The sequence below is a fragment of the Dermacentor albipictus genome, chromosome 9 (assembly GCF_038994185.2).
Source record: "Dermacentor albipictus isolate Rhodes 1998 colony chromosome 9, USDA_Dalb.pri_finalv2, whole genome shotgun sequence".
NCBI lineage: Eukaryota > Metazoa > Arthropoda > Arachnida > Ixodida > Ixodidae > Dermacentor > Dermacentor albipictus.
The window spans coordinates 49,095,397-49,110,169 of record NC_091829.1 but is presented as its reverse complement, the minus strand read 5'-3'; the positions used below and the strand labels follow the sequence as shown (position 1 = coordinate 49,110,169).

The 14,773-nt window shown below is 45.6% G+C and overlaps 1 long non-coding RNA gene across 4 annotated transcripts in view; it reads right to left on the bottom strand.

Annotated features, from left to right (window-relative positions):
• The window catches only part of LOC135916207 (uncharacterized), a 353,303-nt gene that overhangs the window by 6,390 nt on the left and 332,140 nt on the right, over positions 1-14,773 (bottom strand). The window lies entirely within an intron of this gene.

The following is a 14,773-nucleotide window of genomic DNA, read 5'->3' as shown; positions in this document are numbered from 1 at the left end:
TGAAGCACAAAAATATCTGAAAGGCCAATGCATTTTGTCGGGCACTTACAAAATTAATGTCTCGAAACTGGCATAGTCGTGAGAATTCGTTCCAAGTGAACACGCCTGGTAAACTCGCCGGATACAATTCGCAACTTGAGATAGGTGCCGTGAGGTAAGTAGTTAAAATTAGCGTAATTAAGGTAATTATTCAATTAAGCATTTTGATTTATTGCAGAAGCAGTAGCCGCCTCATCGAGACATTTAGTTCAAGGGTTAGAATCGTGCTGTCTGCCACGGACAATTTTTAGAAATTTGGTGCAGCTAAAAAATAAATGATATATGGGTTCGCATTTGTCGCTGCTTATCAAGACATACACGAGTTAAAGAACAAATAAAGGAGTTGCGGCAGAACATATCTCACCGCCGAAACGGGTTATGCGTGAGGCGTGTATGTACTGCAGCGGGACTCCTCTTTCGTGCTTCCCCAAGAACACTGCGCGCCATGAAGAGCCCCCGCCGCGAAGCCTGCGCATGGCTTCAGAAATGAATGGCGCGCCGGTGCGTGGCGAACGCCGAGAAACATGTAATGCGGCAACCAGGCTCCAATCTCGCGCTTCTTTCTGGACACGCTGCGCCATCTAGTGGCACTGCCGCGAAGTTCGCACATGGCCTCCGAGACCAGAAGCGTAGTGCGCCGATGCCTGGGAACGCTGACAACCGGTTCTACGCTTGGCCGCACACTCAGTGGCACATACTGACCCAATTTGGCGAAAGGTCCATTGAATAGTGGCACACACCCAGTGCATTCATGGCGCAGCTCGCTAAAGCGTTGGCGTGAAAGGCGTTCATTGAAAAGCGGCACACACGTACTGGAACATACGCAGTGGCCCAAGCAGGCATCAAGGACGTTCGCTGAAGACCAGCACAGACCGGGTAGCACATACCAGTGCTCCATGTAGGCGTCAAAGAGTTTGTTTCAACAGCGGTATCTATTTATTCAGTCCCGTATCTACAATGACCATGGCGGCGAGAAAGAGATTCGTTGATGAGTGACATGTATGTACACATTGCCACATATATTATGCGTTGCATATTGCAATCACTCAGGTCAGCCCTTGGGCGCGGCCGGGCTGCCACCATTGAGGGTATGATCCATTGTTCATTGCTGCGTGTCTCATATGTGGGTCTATTCTCTTTTAAGTTTGCTATGTTTGTTATTAAGTCGCTTCTATTTTTATGCGTTGCATATTGCAATCACTCAGTTCAGCCCTTGGGCGCGGCCGGGCAGCCACCATTGACCTTTAGCGCAACCACATGACGTGACGTCAGGACAGCCGGAGGAAAAGCTGGGCCCCAACTCGCGCAATATGCAACGCATTCTTAGCTTAACCAAGCTAAGCCAGGCCATTTTTTTGTGACCCAAGTTGGTCCACTGATTAGTGTCGAACCCTGTTGCCTCAGAACATCAGCCCGATGCCTCACCCATTCGATCACGAACTACACAGTCACCCAGGTAGGCGCGGAAATGGTTATGTACAAACATAGATGGTTGACCCCCGTAAAGTGCGTGAGGTACCCTAAGAATGCCGACAACCAGCCGCGTCTTCACACGCGCCTGCTCGCGTTCACAGAGACGGTGACGTACTCGTCACGTCATCGGGACAGTCATGTGGGGCGAATCGCTTTCTTCATTCATACTGGGGTTTTACGTGCCAAAAGCACGATTTGATAATAAGGTACGCCGTAGTGTGTGTGACTCTGAAGAGATTTCGACCACGTGAGGTTCTCTAGCGTGCACCCAATTCCTGGTACACGGGCTTTCTTTTTTAATGTTTTTTTTTTCATGCCGGAATTTGATTCCATACCCTCGGATTTCGCAGCCCAACGCCATAGCCCATACGCCACTACGCCACCGCGGCGGGTGCGAATTGCTTTTTTTTCATGAAAAAAGCGTCCCGATGGCTTCCGCCCGGCAAAATGGCGTCTGTCCACTGAACTGACTGACCTCGCGGAGCAAATGCGCGTGGATATGCGTAGGGCCTTGCGTAGAGAGCTCTATGAATGTTGTATGAACCGTTTCTGTCCAAGCAAATTAGTCGATTACCCGGAGAGCGGACAGCTAATTCATCGGATAGTGAGAGCGTGGAGAACACTGTAGCTTGTGGGGAAGTAAGTCTTGATGGCACAGGGTATCCCCGAATAAGGGCCGAATAAATCCTCTCTTTCAAGGCAAACGGACACGCCGGATGGCGAACGCGTCTGCTTACGTTAAACCTGCATGAAGGACGCAAATCCAGCCGCATGTAAACTCCCTAATTACGCCTCTTGCATCAGCCACACGCCTGTATAACGTTCGAAGCTCCATAGTTGTCTCTTCGACGTTGAAAGGAGACAAAAAATATTAGACCGATTTATATCGATAGATTATTCGTGTAAAAGTCTATCATCGTTATCTGTGTGCCAATACACATTGCATAGAAAATTGCCAACGAACATCCCACTGCTTTTCTTTCATTTGAATTGTCTGCGCCAAAACAGGACGGTTTACGTAATTCCCACGTTACCTCACTCTCTACCGCTATCAGTTAATGTCAGTGCTAACGTAACTTGAGAGTATGCCATAGTCTCAAACAGGTGGCACTGCTCCGATTTCTAATTTCCGTAATTTTAATGCTTATGAAAGTTCAGCTCGTAGTACTAATGGCGAATCAGTTGTTACAGAACTTTAATTTTTCAAATCTGGCTCGACTTATACTTTTCCTTTAGTGTCGGTTTATCCCTTAGTCCAACCTTGAAAATCTGTCTCTTGAATGATGAATATTCGTGCTGATGGTCGACTGACTGACATTTGCTCTAGTGATCCTGCTAAGGTGCTGCGGACAAATATTTGAACGTTTTGTCTTTTTTTATGTATTGACGTATATCTCTGTGTAAGTGCGTTTTGTTGAATTTGCTTAAGCTATACCTGCTGTAATTATGGGAGTATATGCTGCCTTGTAACGGGCCCTGGGCCCTCGTCGAACCTTTCCAGGAGTCCCTCCAGTGTATTTATTGATAAATAAATTGAATTGTGAGCATTTTGATACATGCGAAGCTTTCACACTGGGTCTGGATCTCCCTTCGACTTAACTATATTCCCCCAAAGAGGCCTTGAACCATCGTTTAAATATGTTGTTCTCCCATTTGTATATTTAACGTTAGAAAAGCTGGCGCTGATGTAAGGCCTGGAGCTGCTGGGGTGCATAGTGTACGGTGCGCAGATATTGCGTAGGTGTGGCACTTGGAGGGAGCCCGGAAATGACGCGACCGTGGTGAAGGCAAGCACTGCGGCGTTAACTTAGGAATTGAGCAGTCTGTGGTTATGGAGGATAGCGCTATAGAGGGAGGCCTTGTCATGTCTACAGCTGTTCGCGTAGCGAATTTTTTCTCATGAATTTCAACACAAATCCTCAAGACTGGTTATTCGCATAAGCTTTCTCTCATATGGCATGGTCACCTGTGACTTTTTATCACCATATCATGTACTGCTTCTGTTGAACTGCTGCTGTAAATTTCGGAACCGGAAGTTTAAATCGTCCAACCGGAATCACAGCTTGTGGCACACGCCGCAAGTATGTGGTGTCCACATATACATGTTCGGTTAAAAAAGTAGGTGGAACAGTGCACATTTATGCCTAGTTTTGTGGCGCATATCTGCAAACTGGTGTCTTTCGGTAAATTCATTTCAAGTGGATAAGCGTTGCCAATTCACCAGCTACAATACGCAAATTGCAATATGTGCCATAAAGTTGCTCAAGAAGTCAATTAGTCAATCTCGTTTATTAGCTGAATATTTGTTTCGCTTTTGTTGTGCAAGCAATGTCCGCCTCTCTGAATGATCCAGCTCAAGGACTAGATTTAAGTTATCTGCACAGGCAATTTTCGAAAATGGGGGAAAACTTAAAAATGATCACCCCGTGTAAACCATCTACTTCATACGTCCCTGGCTGTTCGTGTGAGTCTACTTCAGCCTTCTCGTGTTCCTTCCATGGCACCAGTCCGCGATATCTCGGTGGCATTCGGAATTCTTTTTTGCTCGTAACCTGCACCATGAGTTAATCAGGGCACGCTCCGCCAGAGAGACAAAACTTTATTAAATGTTCTTGCTAATATCAAGGAAGGCGGGAGGCTGGGAGACTTGCCCCAACGGAGCCCCCTTTCTCAGCGGCGGCCAGACCTTCAGTCTTAGCGTCATTGTCGGCCAGCCGGACTGGCCAGAGTTGGCCCTCTGGACATGCGCTGAGCAGCACAGCCTCCCACTGCTTGGGGTGGTGATTTTAAATGTACGCATGATTTATGTCGCTGCGGGACATTCCCTCGCTCTGCCACCGCTGATCCTTCCTGCGCAGGGATTTCTAGCTGTATCATGGTTGCAATGATATTGTATTTTTAGGACATACTTCCTTTTGGAGCGTCGAAATTTCCACCAGAGCGTCGCAAGGTCCTATTTCTTCGTATTTTGGGCATTGAGGGACAGAGAATTTTCTTCACGCTGCTCATTCTGCGGACACTTCCGCAACCAGTACTGCGCGAGTTGTGGAGGACACCAGCGCAACGGCAACGGACCCTGCCCCACCGTCAGTGTATCGACAAGCCGTCGCAGTGTTAGAGCAAAATTTCGCCTCCGCGGGCAATGCATTCGTAGAACGGCATCGCTTTCGTCGCCGCGTGCAACAAACAGGCCACTCTATCTAAGAATATGTAGCTGCTTCGCGAAACCTTGCTGTACCCTGCTGCTTCCCTACAATCGAAAACTCACAGCATGATAAACTTCTGGAAGGCGTCGCTTCTTAAGACCTACACGGACTTCTCCTTCTAGCGGGCTCTTCAGTTTCATTTTCCCGCGCCGTACTCTTCGCCCAGTAACTAGAACAGGAATTTCAGGTCAGACATGTTTCTACAAAAAAAACAAGGGCTCCACGTCAATGGAAATGCTCACTACAGCCAGTTTCGCACAGGCAGAGTTCTCCGCAAAGCGCCAACGCCCACGAGTAGTCTGCCCCACGTACTTCACACGCCAACAACCGTCCGCAGCTGCGCCGCGAGGCTCCGGCATCAGATCCCGCCACCGCAAGTGCCTCCCGCTCTGATGGGTAAGGGGTACTTAGCAGCCAACAGCTCGACTCTCCCGAGAGGTCGGATATCTCGCGCAGTTAGCGCCCCCATTGTTTTCGCTGTGGTTATACCCACCGTCGAACATCTTCGCACTGGCCTGCAAAAGACCAAAGCTGTTTTTATTGCGAATGCCCCGGGCATTTTCTTCCCGCGTGAAACCAACGGTGCCGTTATTCTTCTGTTGTTGTTAGAGAAGCCGAGGGTGACTCGCCTGACCATGAAGTTTTAATTGTTGACGTCATTTCTGTGGCCACATCGTGATGGTGACGCAGTGTGAGCCCACTTGAGCCTCTTCGGATTCCTTCCGCGGCGCCAGCCCGCAATATCACATCGACGTACATGTTGGTTCAAATGATTTGGTGAATAAATGTTGATTATACCTTTCTATTCTGTGTATCTGTTTTTTTTTCAAGTTGATTATTTACTAATTTTCTAATTCGCATCGTATTGCACGATCAATTGTCCACCTTGTCTTATTTTGAGTAGGCACTTAGGTGACTCTTTCTTTTTTTGACCAAGATGGCGATCCCGGAGATAGCGCTCTCTATGATGTAATGTGGTTAATTGTAAACTTTATTGATGCCAATTACAACCGTACCGTTAATTTTGCCTATCATGAGACTAATTCTCACTTCTTGTAGGCACAGCTGAAGCCGCCTTCGAGACACGATTGCCACATGCGAGCACTGCTTAGTCTGAGCGCACCCACTCTTTTTCCCAAAAGTGTGCCGTACGGCGGTGGAACGTTAAAGATCCCCAGGTGGTGAAAATTAATCCAGAGTTCCTCACTACGGTGTGCCGCATAATCAAATCGTGTTTTGGCACATAAAACCCCAGAAATGATCACGTGCCGTATGGCGGCTTTGCCACATTATGATTTTGTCTACGGCGGTGCACCCTTTACAGGGGTATAATGCAATATAGTTCATTTTCTATTATATTGGCGCTTTTCAAATAATCTACAATGAGCGATCAACCAGCTATGGCTTCACCGCACACTCAGCAAACGGACCGACCTCAGAGTCACAGTTACAAGGAGAATCCCGGAGAATCCCGGAGAATCGCCATTGGTAACTCGACCACCCTACGAGTTCCTTTGTATGTGTTAGTCGGAGTTAGCACAGTAAACTGGACTTCCACTTGCGAGGGTGAGCAGAGACGGTACGCAGATCGAGCACATTTGTTTTCCTCTCCGTCGCCGACATTGCTACTATTGCTTTGCATTTCCCTTCTTATACCCAGTTAACGAAAGTTCCCCAGTGACTATCGATGAATTTATCAGGGAGCCACATTACGAACAGCGCTAATTGCTCCGGATAATCGCCACAGACGACTCCAGAGATTGGGCCCCACCATGAATTTTAGGCTACCACCGAAAATTCAACGAAGCTGTGCCAGTCTTCTACACAGACTAAGGCTGGGGGTAGCGTTTACGCGCGGATACGTGCACCTCATGCGACGCACCGAGTCTCCACACTGTGAGGTGTGCAATGTGACTGAGACTATAGGTCATGTGTTTTGTGACTGCCCTAAGTTTGTGGAAGAGCGTGATAGGTTGGTCAAGGACCTTACGCGTCTCGACAGCGCACCGTTGTCGGAGGACGTTATTTTAGGCCCCTGGCCAGACGCTCAGTCGAGTTTCAAGGCCATCAAGGCATTACTGAACTTTTTAAAAATTACGGGCCTGGATTGCAGACTTTGAGCATGCCAAATTGCTTGCCATATGTTCTACATCTTCCTTCTATCGTCATCGTCACCCATCATGCACCTCTTTCTTCCCTCTTTCTTTCCCTCTTGCCCTTCCCCCAATGCCGAGTAGCTGGCTAGAGGAATATACCTCAGGCCGACCTCTCGGCATTTCGTGTCATTAAACTTCTTTCTCTCTCTCTCTGCTCCCTTACCGTTAATTATACATACTCTGCGATTGGTCCAAGCTTTTCGTCTTCTTGAGACCTACATTTTGTCGCTACTTGTGGCTCCCTAGGATGCTCTCGAGGCACGTAAGTGCCGTTTCTTTTTTTCTGGAACTGGTTACAAAATACCCATATTTCTGATATGACAAACCCGCGTAAGGTCAGCTGAGATGACCTTGTCGTTTAAATATCAAGGAAATGCTGATAGAAACAGGTTACTCGCTTGGCGATATGGGACTGTATTCTGAACACGCATGCCCCATGTAACTTCTATTCTCACGGACAACTTTCTGTGGCATTGAAGGAAAAGCTACAGAGGTGGAGCCCCGGCACGTGTACTACTGCGCCAAATATTTCAGCAGCGTTTGACAGCGCTCTTCGTTTCAAGCAACAAATACTGAATAACCGTAGCTACCATGCATGACGATGTCGCATTCGCTTAAACGCGAAAAAGAGAAGCAGAAATATAAATCAAATTTAACTGTCTGTGGTGTTTTGTCCAAGATGGTTTAAACTATTTTAAAAGCTTCCTTGATTTGGCCTATGGGCGTTCGAATAGGGCAGTTTCGGAATGAAATTTTATATCGAATATGCTATTGCTAAGCATAGTGAAATATAAATAATATAACCATTTATAATTGTATTAAAAGTTACATCAATGCATCTACGGGCTGATCATTTTTAAGCTTTCCGGAATTTTTAAAAATCGCCTGTGTCAGATGGCATGGTCTTTGTCCTTGAGCTGGATTATTCGCACGGTCGGACATTACTAGCACAAGAAATCGAAACACATATTCAACGAATTAGGACAAATAACAAATTAATATTTTTGTTAATTACCTTGCGGTACACGTTGCAATTTACGAATTGTAACCGGTGTGGCTGCAAGACGTATCCACTTGAAATGAATCTCCAGGATGGCACCAGTTTCAAGATACTATTTCCCAAAGTGCGGGACGAAAGACATGGGCGTTCCCGTTACTTTCGTGCTTCAATGCATAAAAAAATGCTTTTTTTATGGCGAGTGTGATGGCTCCCATTTCCAAACTAGTGTCATTCTGGAAATTCCTTCCAAGTGGATACGCCTTGATAGTTCACCGTCTAAAGCGTAAATATTGATATGGGCCTTAAAGTAATTAAGTGTCACGTATATCAGGTGGTGCGACTGAGCTGTGAAGTGAACGAGAGATGTATTCAGCGCCGCTGGTGTCGTCTAGAGGGCTGCCTGTGGTGCGCGCTTCCATATAGGGGATTTTTGGCTGCTTCTCAGCCGGCTTAATCCGGCAGAGTAACTTGATTTCCATGAGATAGCGATAAGGCGCTCGGACGCCAGCTATTCACAACTAGTCGGTCGCTTGCGTTGTTTCGATTTGGAAAACACGCGTGTTGTTGTCCGACATCGACAAATAACACCGTTTCCTGGATACACGTATTCGCCGCGCTGTTGCACACAATATATTGTATACTGCAGACGACTGGCATGAGAGCTGTTTTCGACGAAATAGTCGCACACTTTCAGGCTAGTTTATGTTCACTTAGGAGGAAAGCTGTTTTGCTTGATCAAGAGTGTCAGGTTTATTGCTTGCCTTCCAGTATTTTAGGCAAATCATCAAGATTGCGTAACGCTACGAAAGCAATTAAAGAGCTTACGGTTGCCATCAGCATCATCGTACGCCTCACGCCTAAGTGATGCAACCTCCAAAAATACTTCTTAATGTCCAGATAAGCACCTCAGGAAGTTCGAAACACAGAGACGGCCGAGAGCATTGTCGAAAATATTACTGGAAGGATAAACGTATGTTGTATGAGTGAGGCTCCGTACTTTGTACGTAAGCATTAGTTAACATTAACTCAGTTAAGTTAGTAGGGGACTGAGATTACGTTTTCTGTTTTTTTATTTTATTGCGATAGCAGTTATATGGACACTCCAGGCGCATTTACGCCGTCGTCGCCGCCGTGACGGTCCGTAGAAAGTTCAAGTGCGTTATCATCATGGCCGCGCCCCGTATGCTGTGGAAGCGAGTGAAAGTTTGCTCAGAGAGAAGCGCCGCCTTCCATCGCGCGCAAAGCTACGGGGAGGGGGTGGGGAGTGTTCAGCTTCGGCGGGGGCTGAGCGCGGCCGCGCGCCCTGTCTTTAAAGCGATCTGCGATGAGTACAGAGTCTAGATGAACCGAATGCTGATAGCTTCGTGTGCGCTGTGTTCTCGCCGCTTAGTTCGCGTTGAAGTGTGAGGCAGCACGAAGGTCAGTTCGCTCGCTGCTGCTGCCACTCTTCCTCACGCCAACGTTCTGACAGCGAGTGTCCGCGATCATCGAGTGAGGTGTGTTTATGTTTGCCTGTGCACGCATGACCCCATTCTTATCAATTTGTTTAGCAAGCGGATTTTTACGAGCATATATGACCGATAAAAATACTATTCTTACTTGCTTACCTACTTAACATCTATTTATATCGGTACTCTAAAAGCCTGAAGGCTTTACACAGAGGAGTTAGTATCTTTATGCCAACAAAAAATCTCCAAAGATGGCGTTCTTGAAGGCGGTAGCGTCACTAATTGCAGCAACGCAAGGAGGGAGATAATTCCATTCATTGTCCGTGCGTGGTATAATGGAATTGTAAAAAAAAGGTTGGTACGGCGTGTGGGAACTCCTACATTGAATTCGTGGTCACCGCGAGAAGATACTTAAATGGAAGGCAGAAGAAGCTCTTCGTTGAGGAAGGGGTTAGTAAAATAAGTCGCACGAAGCAAACATAAACGAGACCAAATGCGGCACGATTACAGACTAGGAAGACCAAGCATTGATTTTATAGAATATAAACCTGTCTTCACGACAATAATTCGGTACTATAAAACGGGTGGCATGATTTCGAGCACTTTCGAGAGCACGTGATTAAGTATGAGTGGATGGATCCCAGACAGGACTTGCATACTCGAGCTTGGATTTCACCAGGGATATATAAAGTAGAAGTTTCACACGGGTAGGGGTGGACGAGAAATTCCGTTGTAAATAGCCAAGCATTCAGCTGACATTTCTAGGAACAAAGTCAACACGCGCATTTCAAGGTATGTCTTACGTAATGCGTATATATTTATAAAAGAAAATGTCTTCTAGAAGTGTGTCGATGAGGGTGCATGTGAGCGGCTGACTTGAGTTAAGAATATGCGCGATACTCTCGTTGTTTTAAATTTGGAAATGCTGTCTCATCAACCATTGGTTACACCAAGTCGAAAGCTTGTGTCACTTTGGAAAGTAAAAACATCGTTAGTGTCATTATTTTCCGACATAGGACTTACTCATCATGGAAAAGTTTATTGGAAGAGGTAGTTCCAACAGGAAAATCATTAATTTATGCAAGAAATAGCAACCGCCCTAAAAGGGATTCCTGGGCACTCCTGAGGTAACTGACAATGATGGAGAATCGAAGGCATTGGCATGCAGGTATTGAGAGAAGGTTCCACAAGAAACACTCTATCAAGCCAAAAAGTGAGGATCGCATTTTAGATTGGACATTTGTAAACGAAGGAGATAATGCGAGATGGTATCGGAAGCCTTCGAAAAGTCTAAAAGTATGCAGTCACTAGTCATTTTCTTTTCTACAGCTGTGAACAAGTTGTCAGTGAAGGTAATTAGCTGCGTTTCGCAAGAGAAAAACGACATCATAAACCCATGTCGGCATGAAGTAAAACATTCGCTAGATTCAAGAAAAGACATGAGGTTAGTATATGCTCAAGACGTTTGCGGGGTATACTTGGTAATGATGTAGGACGGTAATGAACGGGCTCTTGCGAATCACTCTCTCTTCCTTCCCGTCGCTTGGTAAAGTAGAAAACGGACGATACGGTTTGGTGCTCTACAAACATTTGGTAGAGTCACTTAAGACTGGTTACGTTGGGGAATGTGAAAGCATTATAGTCGCTTTTGTGAAATGTTTTTTTTGTGCGCTTTCCTTGTCCACGCAAGCTATCGCCTGCGTTTTAACTGCACCTCGGTAAGGCCATACGAAGACGCTCCAAGTGCCTTAACATGCTCGCTTGCCCGCGAGGAGTTCAGAAATCGAAGGACCGCTGAAGCGGCACTAAATTTGGCATTAATACTTTTTAATCGTGAATGCTTTCAGCTACCGTTGTCGGCGACCTTTAAGTGACCTTGGGCCAATAGCCATAGCCGTTATCCGGGCACTCAAACAAGAACATCCGGGAGTCGTCGCGAGAACAAAACGAGATCATTTGGGCAACCAGTCAAAGCGTAAAAAAATTGCACTCTGTGGTACAAACCCTTCGCACAGGACCACATTACGTATGCCAGTTGCTGCCCAAACAAGTTACAAAATATATTGCTTCCGAGTTCTTCATAATGTTTGTTCGCAATATCACTCAAGCTGTAACTTCTGGTACGCTGTAGCTTTATTGCTTATTTCTAATTGGCGACGTTGAAAAGGCAGATACCAATCTCCAACCAATCTGCATTGCGGTTGCCATCTCATGCTTACATCTAGTCTCGATTAAGGGTGAGCCAGCAATTTATACTTTATATATACACTGATGTTATATAATCATGACGTGGCGCCACTTCCCACCCACTGGCTGGACCGTCACGTGCCCAATGTCACATGCTCTAGGTCACATGTTTAGGCAGCCAATGGCTGCGATGTGGCATGCGCAATGACGCAGGCACTAGGCGCACATTTAGTCAACGAGAACTGTGTAGCCTCTTGCCACTTAAAACGTGGCTTCAAAGAAAGAAAAGGATTATATGTATCCTGGTATACAAATTGCAGACTTTGCAATCAATCAGAGACAATAGAATAGTGCTTTATTCTTTGTCGAGACGCATTTTACTTTTGGGACATTTTACAAATAACTATGAAAAAAGACCTTCATCTCACATCCTATAATATCCGGTTCCTTCCTTTCGAAACGACAGCCAGTAATACACGATATGATTTGTTTATGTTATTAGGGCTCTATTCATTATGAAGAAGCCGAATGATCGACAGAAATGCCGAGCCACCTCACTCGACAAGGCTTGTCTTTCGAGAAGCTGCTCAAGTGCGTAGTGTGGTTGCAACCTTTGACCCCGTTCCTTAATGGATTTCGCGTCTGGGCGCTTGTGTTTGTTTGCCCGAATTTCGAACTTTCATTGGACTACGTAGCATGCGTGCATTTGCTTTTCATGCGTGTCCAAATGTAATAAAACAATTTTGGAATGACACGACTCATAATTTCATGCAACAAAAAAAAAAACAAAGCGAAACACGAAAGAGCCGCAGTGGCGTCGGGGAAGCGTGCTCGTCTCGCACACTGGAGACCCGGGTTCGACTCCCATCCAGACCAAAATTTACCTAGCGTTCTTTTCAAAGGCATTGATTTACTTTGTTTACAGGAGCCTACCGGAGAAATTTGACGTATTCGAGTATTTTTAATGTGGTTTTACTCTTTGCCGTCTGCGGTCACGCCGCGGACTACAATGCCGGATTTTCGCGTAATGGGGCATATAATATATATGCCCCATATAATAGGGCATATATGTATAGCTGTTTAATAATTTGCTATCGCAATCAATGCTTCGCCTTTCGGGCGAAGCTGTGACTTTCTTGAGTATGTCCGTCAATTGTATGATCTAAACACACATCTTGTCATTCAAGTTCGCAAATCTCCCCCCTTCTCCGAAGAACCTTGAAAGATTACTAGTGACAAAAATGATGAATTAGCCGGCTTTGGAATGTGAAATTAATTTACTTAAATAACTTTGTGCTGTGTCAGGACTATGACGTGTGACACTAACTACAAATTAATTGTAAAACTTTTATATTTGCTGATTGTTATAACCTTTGCTGGTGCACATATATACATACACATTAACTAATTAATTATGGGGTTTTACGTGCCAAAACCACTTTCTGATTATGAGGCACGCCGTAGTGGAAGACTCCGGAAATTTCGACCACCTGGGGTTTTTTAACGTGCATCTAAATCTAAGTACACGAATGTGTTCGCATTTCGCCTCCGTTGAAATGCGGCCGCCGTGGCCAGGATTCGATCCCGCGACCTTGTGCAGAGCAGCCTAACACCATAGCCGCTGAGCAACCACGACGGGTTACATACATACATACATACATACATACATACATACATACATACATACATACATACATACATACATACATACATACATACATACATACATACATACATACATACATACATACATACATACATACATACATACATAGATAAAATCAGCAGCTCATGTATCTACATGCTTCCATGTTAAACGCGATATCAAAAGATGTCACCACTGTTTCATAATTAAAAGTGGCTCGAAAGGACGACGTCAGAAGAGAGAAAAGCAACACGTACGCAGACACGAGCACGGGCTTACAATGGAGGAAAAACGGAAGTCAGAAAACGCTCGACAACCAACAGTAACACCTTCAAATGCTCCTTCGAAACTCAAAGCGACCACATAACATACAGGTAAACAGAAATTGGTTTAGGTACGCTGTATCTCCTGTTTTTGAAGCATGACACTATGGTAGAAAGCACCTTGAATACATATGGCTTTAATATTTGAAACGCTTTTATCGTTAAGTCCACATCACTTTTGTGCGTGAACAGAATTTCATAACCATCAAAAAGTGATACTCACCCGCACTGGCGGCAATGCAAAGGCATAATCTTAGGGAATCCACATGGTAAGTATATTTGTTATCCTTGTAATCGTTTGTCTGCTCATGCCCCCCATATGAAAGACTCCAGCTTAAGTGAATGTCGTACACTATGTAGCTGCCGCCAGTGAACATAGTTGTCATTGTGCCGCACATGTGACCCTCACTTTTTACTGTTAGCACTCCTCCCCTCTATATGCCCTGCACAAAAGCGCATGCGTCTTCTGCAGCTTGTTTTCTGTCGTTAAAAAGGACATCAATGCCGTATTTTGCACACTAATTGTCTTCAATGTGTGCGAGAAAGAATTAATATAAGGAAGGGCGGCTGGCCTTTTCTGTAATGTTATATCTACGGTCACTGAGAACTTACTGCCAGACTTAATGAACCTTGCAAGGCGCACTGTTGATATAGATAAGGAGTGGGCTGAATCTGGCTGCTTGGTGCATGTGAAGGAATTTGAAGAGCTCTGTCTGTTGTCGTCACTTGTGAACCGTCTTTGGGACTGTTTGATAAGTTTCGAGTATTTGGAAGAAGTGAACCTTAAAAACGCTTTTGAAGAGCTGAGAGTTTGTTCCTAGCACACATGTTCTCCACGAAGACAAAAAAAAACACACACACACACACAAGGTGATGTTCATAAACCGAATTTTGTCACTTGGCTTTCGTACGGGAATTTCAAACCATTTTTTTTAATCAGTTATTTCAGAAGTTACACTGGGGCTGTCAAGCTGGGTTGCAGCACGCAAGATATCGACACATCTCTGGGAGCCTTCGCGTGGTTAGCGCACAGAACACGTTTACGACGTGTTTTCCATCGGCAACAATTACCACGCTGTATTCATGCCCAATACTAGTCCAGTGAAAGGTATCTCAGTGGGTGCGCTACTCGGTCAAACGTCGCTATAACGGCGCCGACCTGAAATAAGTGAGCCGACGTGGAATAGCGCCATCCGGGTGCCACTCTATTACACCAACACAACACCCACACATTTGAATCGACCCACGAAGCTCATGGCGGGAAGGCCAGCCACCTGCTTTATTCGCTCTCATGGG